The sequence below is a fragment of the Balaenoptera physalus genome, assembly GCF_965194825.1.
Source record: "Balaenoptera physalus genome assembly, chromosome: 4".
Lineage (NCBI taxonomy): Eukaryota > Metazoa > Chordata > Mammalia > Artiodactyla > Balaenopteridae > Balaenoptera > Balaenoptera physalus.
Genome location: NC_138891.1, coordinates 125330917 through 125348339, shown reverse-complemented (window position 1 = coordinate 125348339; position 17423 = coordinate 125330917). Strand labels below are relative to the sequence as shown.

General features: G+C 33.4%; 1 long non-coding RNA gene across 1 annotated transcript in view; it reads left to right on the top strand.

Moving 5' to 3' along the window:
* The window catches only part of LOC309660157, a 633532-nt gene that overhangs the window by 313693 nt on the left and 302416 nt on the right, over positions 1 to 17423 (top strand). The gene's annotated exons all lie outside the window — the stretch shown is intronic.

Genomic DNA, 17423 nt, shown 5'->3' with positions numbered 1-17423 from the left:
TCACGCCCGTCTCTGGGGTCTGCGCTGATAACCACGGCTCATGCCCGTCTCTGGAGTTCCTTTAAGCAGCGCTGTTAATCCCCTCTCCTCGTGCACCAGGAAACAAAGAGGTAAGAAAAAGTCTCTTGCCTCTTTGGCAGCTCCAGACCTTTTCCCGGACTCCCTCCTGGCCAGCTGTGGCGCACTAGCCCCCTTCAGGCTGTGTTCACGCCGCCAGCCCCAGTCCTCTCCCTGCGATCCGACCGAAGCCCGAGCCTCAGCTCCCAGCCCCGCCCACCCTGGCGGGGGAGCAGACAAGCCTCTCAGGCTGGTGAGTGCTGCTCGGCGCCGAGCCTCTGTGCGGGAATCTCTCCGCTTTGCCCTCCGCACTCCTGTGGCTGCGCTCTCCTCCGTGGCTCTGAAGCTTCCCCCCTCCGCCACCTGCCGTCTCCGCCCGCGAAGGGGCTTCCTGGTGTGTGCAAACCTTTCCTCCTTCACAGCTCCCTCCCACTGGTGCAGGTCCGGTCCCTATTCTTTTGTCTCTGTTTTTTCTTTTTTCTTTTGCCCTACCCAAGTATGTGGGGAGTTTCTTGCCGTTTGGGAGGTCTGAGGTCTTCTGCCAGCGTTCAGTAGGTGTTCTGTAGGACTGGTTCCACATGTAGATGTATTTCTGATGTATTTGTGGTGAGGAAGGTAATCTCTGTGTCTTCCTCTTCGGCCATCTTGAAGCTACTCTTCCTCTATTTCCTTCTTGATTCAGTCTTGGTATGTTGTTTGCTTCTAGGAAGTTATTCATTTCTTCTAGGTAATCCAGTATGTTAGCATATAATTGTTCATAGTTATCTCTTATTATATCTTTTATTTCTGTGGCATTAATAGTAATGTCTCCTCTTACATTTCTTTTTTTTTAAGTTTTTAATTGAATTTTTATTTTGTATTGGACTATAGTTGATTTACAATGTTGTGTTAGTTTCAGATGTACAGCAAAATGATTCAGTTATACCTATACATATATGAATTCTTTTTCAGATTCTTTTCCCATATAGGTTATTACAAAATATTGAGTAGAATTCCCTGTGCTATACAGTAGGTCCTTGTAGATTATCTATTTTATATATAGTAGTGTGTATATGTTAATCCCGAACTTTCTTTTACATTTCTGATTTTATTTATTTAAGCTTTCTCTTTTTTCTTCTTAGTCTGCTAAATGTTTGTCAGTTTTATCTTTTAAAAAAACAACTCTAAGCTATGTTAACTTTTTCTATTTTTTATTCTCTAAATTATTTATTTTTCTTCTAATATTTATTATTTCCTTTCTTCTGCCAACTTTGGGATTCATTTATTTAATTTTTTGTCTGATTTTTATATCCATTATTGAAAGTGGAGTATTAAAGTCTCCTGCTATTAATGCATCGCTATTTCTCTCTTCGGTTCTGCCAATGTTTGCTTTGTATGTTTAGGTACTCTGATGTAGAGTGCATATATACTTGTAATTTTCATATCTGCCTGTTGAATTGATAGTTTACATTGCATTTTTCTCTTCTCCCTTTACTTATTTTTGCTCCTCTGTACAAATTGTTATTCATGATTTTCTCTTCTCTTTGTTAATTTGAATGTCTTAGTACATTTTTCAATCCACTAATGGTTGATTACGTTCCTTTTTTCTGAGTTCATGAACAGATACCTATTTGTCTTCTATTGTTTGAAGTAAATAATAACTCTTTCCTATTCTAACATATTTTCCAAAAAAATAGGTCAGTGTCTTACTGCTTTCTCAATAATTTCATTTTTCACTATAGATTGCCCTTTTCCCTGCAATAATACGGGATCTCTGGAATAATTTTGCTTGCCTCTCTTCCTTGTTCCATCTATGAGTTCTTGCAAAGATGTATAAAACATTTATTTTTATCTCATCATTTGAAATTGTATTGTATTTTGCCTTTCTCTTTAATATGTCATTATTTATTACATAAATAACATACAAATTATAATTACTTATTACACCTAGATATACACTATATTTTGCATATGTTAGATATAGATACACACATGCACACACAAGAGAGAGGTAGAAGCAGAGGAAAAGTGAGAGAGAGAGTACTGGAGAGAGAGAGAATAGTAGAAAAGGAGTTATAAATTCAAACAAAGAAGATCTGGAAATGCAGATATAAGATTTAACTTTGTGTTTGTTTCCAAATCATAAATACATTGTTTCCTTGTGGGTTTGAATACAGAACAAGGGCATGCTGATACCAAAACGTTGTTGTAAGTGAAATTGTAGTGGTTGCTTATAAGTTAAATATTAACTATGTTGGTAGAAATTATAACAGAAAAATGAAAACTATGTTTATTAGTAAGATATGACCAGAGGCTTCCATCTCTTCCTCCAATAAAGTTAAACAGTTAGAATAAAAGTGATTAAGATTTCTTCTCTTCAATGGAGTTTTAAAAGAATACTGGCCAAGGAGAGATCATTTCTAATATCTGATACTTTGGAAGAGATGTGCCACCCTGAAATATGTTTGCTACTCATTCATTTTAAAAAAGGATGAAAATGTACATTTAAAGGTCTAATTTCCAGTATGATAATCTGTATCAATTACTTTTATTTTTTGCTTTATTTTTGTAGTTGTAGGATTATGAACATAGACTGTCAGTGTTCAAATTCCACTGTCACAATCTGTTAGCTATGTGACCTCAGGGAAGTTATTAAACCTAAGTCCTGATTTTCTCATCTGAAAAATGAGCTACTAAAATAGTATTTTGGGGAAGGTTAAAGTAAACAATTCATGTAATATCCTTAGCATAAAGCCTAGTTCATCTTAACAGTTCAGTATTTGTTATATACTGCTATCTATCATGGTTTGAAATTCAGTTCAATTTCATTGGGTTTTCTTTCCTATATATTTAACAAATATATATTATTGAAAAACTACATATTGAAAAGTTCAGTAGGTGAATTCTCAAGCATAACTTTCCCAAACAACAACCTTTAGAGAGCAGACAACTTATCTATGAATTTTTTAAATTGTCATTGTGTAATCATAGTTAACAGTTACTTTTCATTATGTTGCAAAAGTTACTAATACCAAAAGCAATAATGTTTTGGATGGAAAAGTAATTGCTTAGGTAGGAACATATAAGTGGCCTGTACTCTATCTATCCAAAGATACTTTTTCTAATGCAGCTAGATCCTTATTTTAAACTCACTTGAAAAGCGATATCCCTTTTATGTGTTAGGTATTTTCCTATGAGTTGGAGTTAAATTGCTGAAGAAGAAAGGAAAAGTCCCAATTTTTGGTGAATCTTTGCTTGTTGAAGAAACAAGTTAAATAATTATAAGTGACTCCACTTCATAGTTTCATTTACGAGCAACTACATCTGAAAGGAGAATATCTGATTCCAGAGGCTATAATTTCTTGAGCTCATCATTGTAGAAATAAAAAATCGGGAGATGGGTAAAAGATTTCCTGTCAATTTTTCTCATCTCTTTTCCAGAAATTCCCCAAATATGATTCTGGTTATTGTTCTTTACTCAAGTTCCTGAATACTCAATACATTAAACTGTGTAGACCTGGTAGAAATGATTTGCATAACCCAGTACACAAGCATACTGTAACGGAGTCCAGGGCAGCTAGGGTTGTCAGGACAAAAATGGGTGGCTGGGGACTGAGACAAGGAGTGATTTGTAGGACAAGGAAGAAGTGGAAACTGGGACATAGACAAATTTCACCTACTTCACTGTTTGTCTTAGAGAGTCACCAAAAAAAAAAAAAAAAGAAAAGAAAGGACAGCTTTTTTAAATGACATGCAGTGCATTAAAATTAAAATAAATTAATGATTGAAATAGACTTTTGAATTTAGTAGCTATCCTAGGAATACTCCAAAGAGTTCACTTTTGTATCTTTGAATAAGAAAATTTTTATCATTTGTTTCTATGGAGACTTATTGCAAAATCAGCTGCTTTTTATTAATGAAAGAATGACATGTATATATTTTTTGCATGCTAATAGGTAGTTTGATAAACAAGATGTTTAAAGTACTTTGATTTGTGAGACCACAAGACATATGCAAATTACAATTAAAACCCCAGTTCGCAAAAGAAGTAATTTTTTCTAAATTTCAGCCTTTTCTTACAAATAAGTTAGAAATTTTTTGATAATTACTACTAGTAAAGTCTATTCTCAATCATTTGGAGTAATTAGACTCAAGTTTTGAGTGATAACTTTCTTACACTTTGCCATTTAATTTTAATCAGAACACTACCATAACAAAAATACCAGTGAAAACACATTTTCAATCAACCTTCAAAAGAATGAAAAATATATTAATTTCTGATTAATAGTTGATTAACAGTGTTGTGTTAGTTTCAGGTGTACAGCAAAGTGATTCAGTTATACGTATACATGTATCTATTCTTTTTCAAATATATTAGTTTAAAAAGTGAAAAATATACATAAGGTTTTGAAGGATATATATTTTTTCTTTAGCATATGAAATGTCTTATATATAAAAAAAGAGGTTGCTTGCAACTAATTCTTTGTAAGAGTGTGGAAAACTGTCTCTGAGATATTTCGATAAAAGAGAGGCTTGGTAACAACAATGCAATATAAAAATCACTATGGAAGCCAAAGGGACAATATTATTAATGGAGAAGAATCTTTTAAAGTGAGAAATAATATTTATGAAATAAAAGGCCCTATAAGATCAAACAAAAGTGAATAATTATTTTTATAATAATAAGACATTCTGAGGAGACTTTGGTCAAGGAAATATTACAACAATGGGTCCATGCCAGAATATTTGGAATTTCAGGAAATGATAAGGGTCTTGATCAATTTTCAGTATGCTTTTTTCCTTTTTTTGTGTATTTTATTTTTATTTTTAAGATGATAAAATGTGTTTAATAAATTTATAAATAACAAAATTATATGAACTACCACCTCCATCCAATCACATAGCTAATATTTCTTTCTTTTTTATTGGGGTATAGTTGATTTTACAATATTATATTAGCTTCAGGTGTACAACATAGTGATTCAAAGTTTTTATAGATAATACTCCATTTACAATCATTATAAAATATTGGCTATATTCCCTGTGCAGTACAATATATCCTTATAGCTTATTTATTTTATACATAGTAATTTGTACCTCTTAATCCTCTACCTCTACCTTGCCTTGCCCCACTTCCCTCTCTTCACTGGTAATGACTAGTTTGTTCTCTATATATTTGAGTCTGTTTCTTTTTTGCTATATTCACTAGTTTGTTTTATTTTTGGATTGCACATATAAGTGATTACATGCAGTATGTCTTTCTCTGACTTATTTCACTAAGCAAATACCCTTCAGTTCCATCCATATTGTTGTAAATGGCAACATTTTCATTCTTTTTTATAGCTGTGTAATACTCTATTGTGTGTGCAAAAGCTTTTAAGTTTAATTAGTTTGCTTATTATCCTCTTTTTTACCCATTCATTTTATGATAGACATTTAGGTTGCTTCCATATCTTGGCTATTGTAAATAATTCCACTATAAACATTAGGTGCATGTATATTTTTGAGTTAGTGTTTTTCTTTTCTTCAGATATATACACAGGAGTAGAATTGCTGGTAGTTCTATTTTTAGCTTTTTGAGGAAACTCCATACTGTTTTCCACAGCAGTTGCACCAATTTACAATCTCTCCATCAATATACACAGGTTCCCTGTTCTCCACATCCTTGCCAGCATTTGTTATTTGTGCTCTTCTTGTTGATAGACATTTTGACAGGTGTGAGGTGATAGTTCATTGTGGTTTTAATTTTCACTTCTCTGATGATTAAAGATATTGAACATCTTTACATGTGCTTGTTGGTCACCTGTATGTCTCCTTTGGAAAAATGTCTATTCAGGCTTTCTGCTCATTATTTAATTGAGTTGTTTGTCTTTTTGATATTGAGTTGTGTAAGCTATATATATATTTTGGATATTAATCTATTATCAGTCATATAATTCACAGATATTTTCTCCCATTCAGTAGATTGTTTTTCCTTTTGTCAACGGTTTCCTTGTCTGTGCAAAAGCTTTTAAGTTTAGTTTATTTATTTGTTTAGCTTTGCTTTTATTTCCTTTGCCTTAGGAGACAGATCCAAAAAATTATTGCTACAAATTACCTCAAAGAATGTCCTGCCTATGTTTTCTTCTAGGAATTTTCTGGTTTCCAGTCTTATATTTAGGTCTTTAATCCATTTTGAGTTTATGTTTGCATATGGTATGAGGAAATGTTCTAATTTCATTCTTTTACATGTAGCTGTCCAGTATTCCCAGCACCACTTATTGAAGAGACTGTCTTTTCTCCATTGTATATTGTTTTCTCCTTTGTAGCAGATTAATTGATCATAAGTGTTTGGGTTTATTTGTGGGCTCTCTATTCTGTTCCATTCATCTACATGTCTGTTTTTGTGTCAGTATCATTATGTTTTGATAACATCACCAAGCTATGGGACCTGGGACAGATTATTTAAACTTCCCAAGTCACACTTTCTTCATGCATTAAATAAGCAAAGTAATAAGTGGAGTCTGGGGCTGTTTAAACTATATGGGCAAAGTGCTGATTACCATGCTTGCTAGAAATGTTACTTCTTTACTTCTGTCATAGAGAGGAAAGAGCCTCTTTGTCAATGAGAAACTTAAAATATGTTTCCAGTCAAAAGAAACTATTCAAATTAAAGCAAAGTTCCACTCTCTAGAACCTAAACGTTGTGGTCCACTGAAGGTAAGACATCCATGGTCAACTGACAGGTCTCAAGTTGGGAGAAAGCCTTCATGTGTCTGGGACACAAAGAGTTTATACTCTTCTCTAGTGTTGAATTTTTGGAGATAAAGGTGTTTGGAGCCTTTGGATATTGCAAGGGCTAGAGAAGATGCATTGCCTACTTTCAGAAGCAGAGGAAGCAAGAGGAGAGCCAAGGGTCTGCTGTTGTGTTGTCAGGGACTAGTTTAAGAAATCAATTAGTTGGTCTCTGTATGAAATGCCCTGGTATTTAAAGAATGCTAAATTGAGAATAAAGTGTCTTCTCCTTAGCTTAGTAGGGGGTGATGGTGAGGGAATGTGGGTGGAAGAGTGACATATAAAATGTTTCCCAAGCCTTATATTCTGTTTTGAATATATCAAGCTGTTTCAAAAACAATTGTTCAAATACATGGGGCTATATGTGAATAGTTTGAAAGAAAGACAAAGAAAAGCATATCATTTCAAAATAGTTCTGCTCTTTCCTCTATAGGATTTTTTTTCTTGGTTTACCTTGTAGGAAGGATAACATATGGATGGTAGACTTTTGTGTTTTCTTTTGTTTTGGTATGATTTGTTTTGTTTTATTTCTCCTCTCTATTGCAGCCTTTTCTTTGTGTTAATATAACATAATACATATATTTTTTTCTTTGACTTCCTTGTGTAAGTAAAATCAAATTAGGTCAATTATTTTTTTTCAAAGTATAACTACTAATCATTTAAACCTACCCTTCTATAGGTAATGCTATGTTACTATTGTGAACTGAGTCAGGGTATCCACCCAGATAGAAAACTTCAGACTTATAGGACTGGGAGACACCTGGGAGATACTTTTGTCCAATAGTTTCCCAACTCTGGCTGCACACTGAAATAACCAGCTGAAAGCAAGTCTCTGTATGTAGATCTCAGGGTTTGCTCCAGGTAATTCCAAGTGAAGATTGAGAACCAGTGATATAATCTTATCACCTATATGTGACAGTTTGGGAAACTGAGACTTCCAGAGATTCAAATTTCACTCAGTGTTACCCAATGAGTAAAAAAGCATGTCTGTAACTAAAGCCACATTTTCTGAAATCAGAGTAAGACCCAAAGAAATAAAACATGAATATAAGGTTTGACAGTACAGTTCATGCCTGAAAAGATTTAATATTACAAGTTAACCTTTGGTTCTTGGTTTTGTTCTCCAATTAACTGGCTCAAATATTCTGATTCTATTCATCAAAGAGTTAATTTTTTTTCTAGATCTGGCACTGTGCAAGTTAGTGGGTGTGTGTAATTATGCAGCATATGTAATCTTTGAATCCATTCTTGAGTGTGTTACTTTGTATTTCTTGTAATGCCACTCATTATTCTATTTGACTTTAATTTTATTCTTAGTTGGATATGTTAAAGATTAATGATGCATTTAGCCTAAAGCAAGACTTACAGAGATGTGAAGATAAAATAGAGAATAGAAGCTATAATAGTTAAAGATTTTGCTTTTTCCCTTTGGAAGGACTATATCCTGAGTATTTTATGTGAAAAAATTTAAGTGGTTATAGTCAATCTCTTACTGGTGTGTTATTATCCCATATCCTTGCCATATAACTGATATTATAACTCTGCCATCCTACATGGAAATATATAGTGAGCTGGTGTGCAATGAGAACCATTACCCAGTTCAATAGGTTGGCTTTAATTGAGCAGTGTGTGCACATAATATTTTCATTGCCTTAGTAGGAAAAAAATACAACTTCCTACTTTATATCAAATAAGATGTTAATCTTTTCACAAAGAAATATGGGTCTAAGTCACAGGACAAGACTTTTTTACATAACTGATTGAAAATTATTAACAGGCTTTAGGTAAAAATGTAGCTACAATTTAATTAATGCATGCCATAGTTAAATTAATGGGAAGAGGTCAGTTACAGTTTCCATGGATTAAATGAATTAGGTTGGACTTATAATAATAATAATTATAATGATAATAAATATTATTATTATACTACTTGTAGTAGTGGTAACAGCAGCAGCAGAAGCAAATATATATTTAGCACTGACAGTGTGCTAGGCAATCTTTTAAATTCTTTATATATATCAATTCATTTAAATGTTCACTATAGTCCTGTACAATAATCACTGTTTTTTATGCCCATTGTACAGACTATGAACATGAGGCACAGGAGATTTAAGTAATTTAATCAAGATCATAGTCTGGTAAATTGAACATTTGGGACTGAAAGAACACATTGTGGCTAAAAGTCTTTAGCCTTGCTTGTGTGTGTGTGTGTGTGTGTGTGTGTAGAGTTTACTTGAGATATAATTCACATACCAAACAATTCACTCATTTAAATTGTACAATTCAATGTTTTTTAGTAAACTTACAGAATTTTACAAATGTTGTCACAATCAATTTTAGAAAATTTTCATCACCCCAGAAAGAAACTCCACACCCTTTAACAGTCATCTCTCCTTTTTCCCCAAACCTCTGGGCCCTAGGCAACCACTGATCTACTTTCTGACTCTGTAACTTTGCTTATTTTGGAATTTCATATAAATATTATAACATAATATGTGGTCTTTTTCAACTGTTTCCTTTTACTTAGCATAATGTTATCAAGACCCATTCATATTGTAGAATGAGTTAGTACTTCATTCCTTTTATTGATGAGTAATTTTCCATTGTATGGATATACCATATTTTATTTACCACTCTATCAATAGATGAATATTTGGATTATTTCACTTTTTGGCTATGACAAATAATGTTGCTATGAATCTTAATGTCATAGCCTTTTAAGCCTTAACAAAGTTGGCTGGTGTTTATATACCATTTAAGTTAAATAGTAGGGTTACTTATGCTGATTCATATTTTTATGAAAAAAATGCAATTCAAAATTGTGGATGAGTCTACAATATCCAAACAAGGCACCAAAATTTTTTTGTTAGCTTTCTTATCTGCAAAAGAGAGATTCTAATTATTAATCTCATAGTAGAATGGTTCTAACTTTTCAGAAAGATGACTAAGAAGTATTATTTTTTTTTCTCCATAAACTTGTACAGAGTCTAGTATATATTGGATGCTCAGTGAACCTTTGCTAAATAAATACACTGATTTAAGGAAAATATATTTACTAGCAGTGACCTATGCTCATCAAGAATAAATAAATTTGCTTCAATTTCTTCCTCTTCTGCATGATTGGCCTTTTTTCATTGGGCATTACAGAAGACACCAAAGACTGCAGTCTAGCTATGGAAAGTACTTCCACCACATAGAGGTAGCATTATCTTTTTAAGATGTCCTTTCCCTGAAGTAAGCGAATTCCCAACCTTCTGAGGGCATGTATCTGAATTTCTTGTGTCTTTTGGATAACATTTGATCTTTGTCTTCCACTAAGAAGGCTTGTAATGCTTCAGGCTATCCTCTACATGGGAATGGAGACTTTCAACAGACTTAGCAGATGGTCAGTGTTCAGACAGATTTTTGGAAACTCCAGCTGATTCTGGAATTTGTCTAAATCCAAATTCCAGTATCCTATGCCTATGAGTGGTTCTGGGAATCTGTATGATCACTGAGAGTTAGTCTTTTACCTGTAACTCACAATTCTGTCCTTATAAGAGAAAAATCACCTTGGTTCCTTATGTACATTTTAGTTTTCTGCTACTACTTTAACTTTTTTTTCCTGTAATCCAGAATTCTTGCTTGGACCTGTGATAACCTGCTAGATCTTATCAGCTTCATTTCTCTGAAGGGGTTTCTAGGACTTTTTCTCTCCTTCCCACACACTAAATGAACCAGAGAGCCTCTCTTTTCATGAAGTATGCCCTCTGCTGCATTATGCTTGCCTTCACTTCTGGGGAGTCCTTCTGCCATTCCTCCAGACAAGAAAGGATTAGACAAAGTTGGCACACACCATACAACCTCTGTTCTCTGGAGAAGCATATTCTACACTTGCATTAACTTCTCTTTAAATCTGGTCCTACTCATTCCTGAATGAGTTGTTTCTCTTCCATGTTACATGATTGAGGTCCTGCCATGCTTCTCAGCTGAGTCAGTAAAAATGTTTTTATATTTTCCTTCATTTCAAATCAGATGGATGGATGGAAGGCTCAATAATGTTCAAGAGTCTGTTCCAAGATATATTTTATATTTTATATCAATGGGCATATCCAAAAATTAACTAGTTGGAATTTTAGGGTATTTCACTCTGTCACCAATGAGCATGCTTATTTGTTCGTAGATTTGACACTTAAAAAAATACAGAATGGCCATCATCAAAAAATCTACAAACAATAAATGCTGGAGATGGTGTGGAGAAAAGGGAACCCTCTTGCACTGTTGGTGGGACTGTAAATTGATACAGCCACTATGGAGAACAGTATGGAGGTTCCTTATAAAACTAAAAATAGAACTACCATATGACCCAGCAGTCCCACTACTGAGCATATACCCTGAGAAAACCATAACTCAAAAAGAGTCACGTACCACAATGTTCACTGCAGCTCTATTTACAGTAGCTAGGACATGAAAGCAATCTAAGTGTCCATCAACAGATGAATGGATAAAGAAGATGTGGCACATGTATACAATGGAATATTACTCAGCCATAAAAAGAAACGAAATTGAGTTATTTGTAGTGAGGTGGATGGACATAGAGTCTGTCATACAGAGTGAAGTAAGTCAGGAAGAAAAAAACAAATACCGTAGGCTCACACATATATATGGAATCTTAAAAAAAAAAAAAGGTCTGATGAACCTAGGCCCAGGACAGGAATAAAGATGCAAATGTAGACAATGGACTTGAGGACACGGGGAGTGGGAAGGGTAAGCTGGGACGAAGTGAGAGAGTGGCATGGACATATATACACTACCAAACATAAAATAAATAGCTAGTGGGAAGCAGCTACATAGCACAGGGAGATCAGCTCGGTGCTTTATGACCACCTACAGTGGTGGGACAGGGAGGGAAGGAGGGAGACACGAGAGAGAAGGGATATGGGGATATATGTATACATATAGCTGATTAGCTTTGTTATACAGCAGAAACTAACACAACATTGTAAAGCAATTATACTCCAATAAAGATGTTTAAAAAAATACTGTACATCAAGAAAAATTAGCAGCCTCACTTTATATTTCATATCACATATTTGACAGCTAAATATTATCTCAAACTTTAGAATTTTATCCTGAGCATTCATCATAAGAGTACTGGTAATATCATCAGTAGCTACTTCTGCAAATATAAAAAATTCTATTGAAGTTAAACAAACTTGGTTTCTTTTTAGTTATGTGACTTGCAACTCTCTTGTAGTCTCAGTTTCCTCATCAGAAAGAGAAAAAAATAACTTAAAATGGATTAATGTGAGGATTAGAGTGAATGAAAATAAATAACTAGCACAAGTTTTGAAAATAAATTATATCCAATTGACATATTATTATATAAGTATATTTTATTAAAATATAATCATAGCATTGTTTTCTAACAGTGGTACTCAATGCAAAGAGTGTCAAGTGAGAATGATTTACTTAAAAATCTTATCTTACTTAGTATCATTTATTTTAAACAACTCACCACTACTCATTTGCAGACCTCTTCTTGGTTTGAAAGAGCCAAATACACACAATACTTACTTTGTGCTCTGAAGGTGATGTTCTAGGTGGTACTGTTTTTTAGTTGCTTTATTTTTTCCTGCACTCTTATAAGATATAGAGCCTGCCCTTCTATAATCAGTCAGCAGATTATTAATTAAGAACTGATTTACTCACCCTGTTCAAAGTTCTTTGAGTCACACACATACATGATAAACTTTAAGTCTCCTTGGTGATACTATTTTATTGTAATCTTCATGAAAAAATAGAGAAAAGGAATTTAGCCAAACAGGCAGGAGTTCTTTGGAAAAGAAACTGAAAAGTGTTTCTAAGCACTGACAGATTTCAGCATATATCTCACAGATCTTGTTGTTGTTTTGAAACAGCATGGTGCCAAAATATGCTTTCAATTTTTGAAAAGCTGTTATGCAGAAATATACTGAACTAATGGTACAGAAGATTTGCATCTCACTGTACACATTTTGTTCTCCTTGGCTGTTAAGTGGTGCTGCGACTCCAGGGTTGTATATTTTTCAAATAAATTGAAGCAGCTATTGTGGCAATGGTATTTGACAGAACAACACATTCATTACTTTGCTGATTCAAGTTGCATTGTTGTGCTAAGCCTATTTTATTTCTTGGACTCTTTCACTGAGTCTGTAAGATTATAGAGTCAATAGAAAGAAATAACTAAATAAAGATGATTTAGTGTATTCAAAAGGGCTAAAAAAATGAAGTCTCATGTGAAAGTTTTTTATTTTTCTTTCAAGGCAGAGATGCCTGTGCTCAAAACTGCATTTGACTAGTCAAAAATGCAAATTAGTTCCCTTGGGTTCCTTCCTCCTACATTGTTCTTAGACCTTCAGAATGTTCTCTGACCTTCTCTCTTGATTCAGTCTTTATTTTCAAGTATTAGAAATATGAGTTTCTCAACGTTACTTGTAAAGTAGCAAAACCAAATTAATAAATTCCCCAAAATTTAAGAAGACTTTTTAAAAATGTTGACTTTTTTCTTCAACACTTTGATATTACACTTATTTCTCTCTTCGATTCTATATTTTAAAGAGATATCATCTTAAAATCGGCCATGCAGTGCTCTGGTCAGTTTCATGTTGATTCTTTGAAGTACAGTTAAACTTCAGGTCCAGAGTAAATTTGTTCCCATTTCCTTGAGGCCAGTTGTCAGAATTGTGGCAGCTTATGTCATGGCTACAGTGTGGTCATCATGTATTGATAGTTAACTTCTTTCACTTTCTGGGGGTTTCAGTATCTACAAAGTAGCTAAAAGGATATGGCTCAGAATATTATCTAAAGCCCTTGAGGAGAAACTAAAGGTCCTTGACTTTATTTAATAACTAAACAATTATTCTTTTGTCCTGTTTGACTGCTTTTCCTTTATTTCTGCATTTTCTCACTCCTCTGATTAAATTTATTCTTTGATTAAAGGTGTTTTTACAGAGAAGGGGCAGGCAGAGGACATGGGGGGGGGTGTGTCCTGGGAAGGGCCCATAGAGTCCTGCTCCATTTCACCATTAGCCTACATATTCTTTCCAGAGAAGGCTGAGGAGAAGAGAATGGGGTATTAAGTGACAAGATCCATCCTGCATTTAAACCTTAGCTCTTCAAAATCTCATGTCATTTGAAATGTAAGGACCTCATTTGACAGTGTTAAAGCATTCACGTCATGGTGTGGGGGGTGTGTGTGTGTGTGTGTGTGTGTGTGTGTGTGTTTGCCCATGCTTTCTCTAAAAGTTAACATGGACAAAATTCAATAAAGCTAGGTTAGTGACATGGAATATCTGCTTCTTTTAAGAAAAAATACTCACCTTAGTTCCATTAGTCAATAATATATGATATGAATATAATATATTAAATAAACTGAAAAATTTTTGTTTAGGTAACTTGCACAATTAATTGAGCCAAGGCAACAGATATGAACAAGAATATACCAGAAAAAACAACACAAGGTCATTCTAGTTATAAAGAGTGTTTAAACAAATCTACGTAGCAGAATGGCTGAGATGTGTGACTCAGTATTCAGGAAAATCACTTCTATTCTAGCTTTGCACCAACAAGCTGTGTGGTATTAGGACTGTATTTAAACTCTCTAAGCCTCCATCTCCTCATTTGAAAGCTGTAATTAATAATAGTAATTATCACATAAGATTAGATGAATGGATAAAGAAGATGTGGTACATATATACAATGGAATATTACTCAGCCATAAAAGAATGAAATTGGGTCATTTGTAGAGATGTGGATGGACTTAGAGTCTGTCATACAGAGTGAAGTAAATCAGAAAGAGAAAATTGTATATTAACGCATGTATATGGAATCCAGAAAAATGGTACAGATGAACCTATTTGTAGGGCAAGAACAGAGACGTAGACGTAGAAAATGGATATGTGGACACAGGGGTGGAAGGGGAGGGTGGGACGAATTGGGAGATTAGGTTTGACATAAATACACTACCATGTGTAAAATAGGTAGCTAGTGGGAACATGCTGTATAGCACAGGGAGCTCAGCTCGGTGCTCCATGACGACCTAGATGGGTGGGATGGGCAAGGGGGTGGGAGGGAAGTACAAGAGGGAGGGTATATAGGTATACATATAGCTGATTCACTTCATTGTACAGCAGAAACTAACACATTGTAAAGCAATTTTACTCCAATTAAAAAAAAGGATTTATAAAGTAAAATATGTAAATAGTTTAGCTTAGTGTTTTATGAATATTATGTAATCAAACAAGGTCATAAGTTAAATATTTCATAATATTCTTCATATTTAAAATACCAACTGAATTATAAAAAAATTGACTAAAACTTCTTAAGGTCAAAATGTTTATCACACTTTCAATAAAAATAGGTTTTAATTAGTTACTAAAATAGGTAAACATAAAATGCACATGTTAATGAAATTGTTTTGATCCTGATGTTTTAATTTATGTGAAAGAAAAAAACTCAGCTTTTTAAGAATAATATTAGAACTATTAATTAATACTTTCATCATGTTTAACTTGTGTCAGACAATGTCGAAAGCGCTTTACAAGGATTTAATCCTTTAATTTTCTTCACAACTCAGTTGGCTGCTATTATTGCAAGGAAAATTAGAAACAGAATTTGTTCAAGGTCACACATCTGTTCAACTGCAAAACAGATCTGAATCCAGAAAATCCAATACCAGAGTCTGCCTTCTTAGCAGCTATACTGTCTGTCAGTATAAAGGAAATGAAAACAACTCTATTTTACCTGAGATTAATATACACATTGTAAATCAACAATATTTCAATTAAAAAAAGAAATACAGACCCTAATTCTTGAAATAAATAATTTGGATAAAAGTTATATTGATCATGCAAAGATGCATAAGGAAAAGCCCAATCATAATAATATCAAATTCTAAGATAAACATATAGATAAAATGAACCATGCTAATATTTTATGGAGTTATTTTAAACTGAAATTTTTAATGAGAATTTGAGACTAAAATATTAGTGTAACTAAAACTTAATGGGAAATATAAAGTCATTGATGATTAAAACATGTCAAAGAATTTTTAAAATGCAGTGATATTATCCCAAATAAGAGCAAAAAGCTCCAATTACAAATATAGGCAGTGCAAACTTGGAATGCAATCACTAATTCATTTTTAAAAAGAATATAATGTGTGGCATCATAATTTACATAAATTTTATCCCAAAACTTGTCATTTTGATATATCAATTTACTATATGTACGAAAACATATGTAATAAAATTGTTGAACAACTCTTTGGATTCTGCCCAATACCAACATAAATGGAGAGATTTTAAAAATATAAAAATATATGATCAGTATGTTTGTATGGTTATTGAAATAATTAAAAATATAAATTAAAAGTAGAGTGTATTATATGGCATTACTAGGACACAGTGGTGCTACAATATAAAAATGTGCCTACCAATATCTAATGTTATTAAAACTTTAGCTTTGCAAAATGTAAGTTCCTAAAATTGTACAAGGCTAGTAAGTATTAAGACTTTTTTTTCTCCAAATTATTGACCAGTATAGTGTAAAGAAAGTTTTCCAATAGATTAGGCAGTATGAATTGAAGGCATAATGATTAACAATATTGTGTTCATCATTTATCTGCTTTGGTTCTCTGATCAATTTTGTGAATGTCTCCTGATAATTATAGTCACAGGAATCCCTTGTCAACTGCCTTCCACCTAAGGACAAGTTTGGGGAGACACTGGCAGGAAATTACAGAGTGGAGGAAAGAAGATTCCACAGCATTTGCAGCCCTCTCCTTCTGGTTTGAGAGACATAGGAGACGTAGTTGAGAGCCAAGGGATCTCCCTTGTAGTTCACGAACCCACTGGGCAGGTCCTTCTGTATGAATTAAATTCCTGCTGGGTGATTGAACTTTGGGCTCTAATAATTTTGGTTCTACTCCAAGATAAAAGTAAACACTATTATTATACATATTACAGGCTAAACTCAACCCTTGATTTTAGGTTACTGTAAAATCAGGAAAGCATGAAGATAAAAAGTATAACAGGATTTTCTATGGATAGTTAGTGGTTTATAGACTGAGTAGTAGTAATAAGAAATATGAAATCAAGTGTCCATTATTTTATTTAAAATTACAATTTTAATTTAAGCTCATGATCTAGCCCTATTTACAGCCAAATGGATGAATTTATATTATGCTATTACAGTATTTCCAGTAATGGGATTTTAAAAGAAATTCAGAAACACACCTAGAGATGCAGTTTTCAAAAAAACATTTAAAATCACGTGGTAAATTAGAGAAATATGGACAAAATATGTAGGAATAACAAGTTTTCTAAAGCAATGATTATTTGAATTTGTCTATGTGGTTTAATCCTTGAAAAGGAATTATATAAGGCTATAAACTGCATGAACTAAAAGAAAAATAAGAATCTTAACAGTCTCTGTTTAAAAATCTGCAAAGAAAAAATATATAAGTAGAAGTAAAAAAAACCCTAAAATTGAATCCTACCTACTTCAACTACTTTTTAATACATATTTAACTTTAATAATTATTTTACCGGCTTGTGAGAATCAAGTAAGAAAATAAGGAAATGACTTTTTGA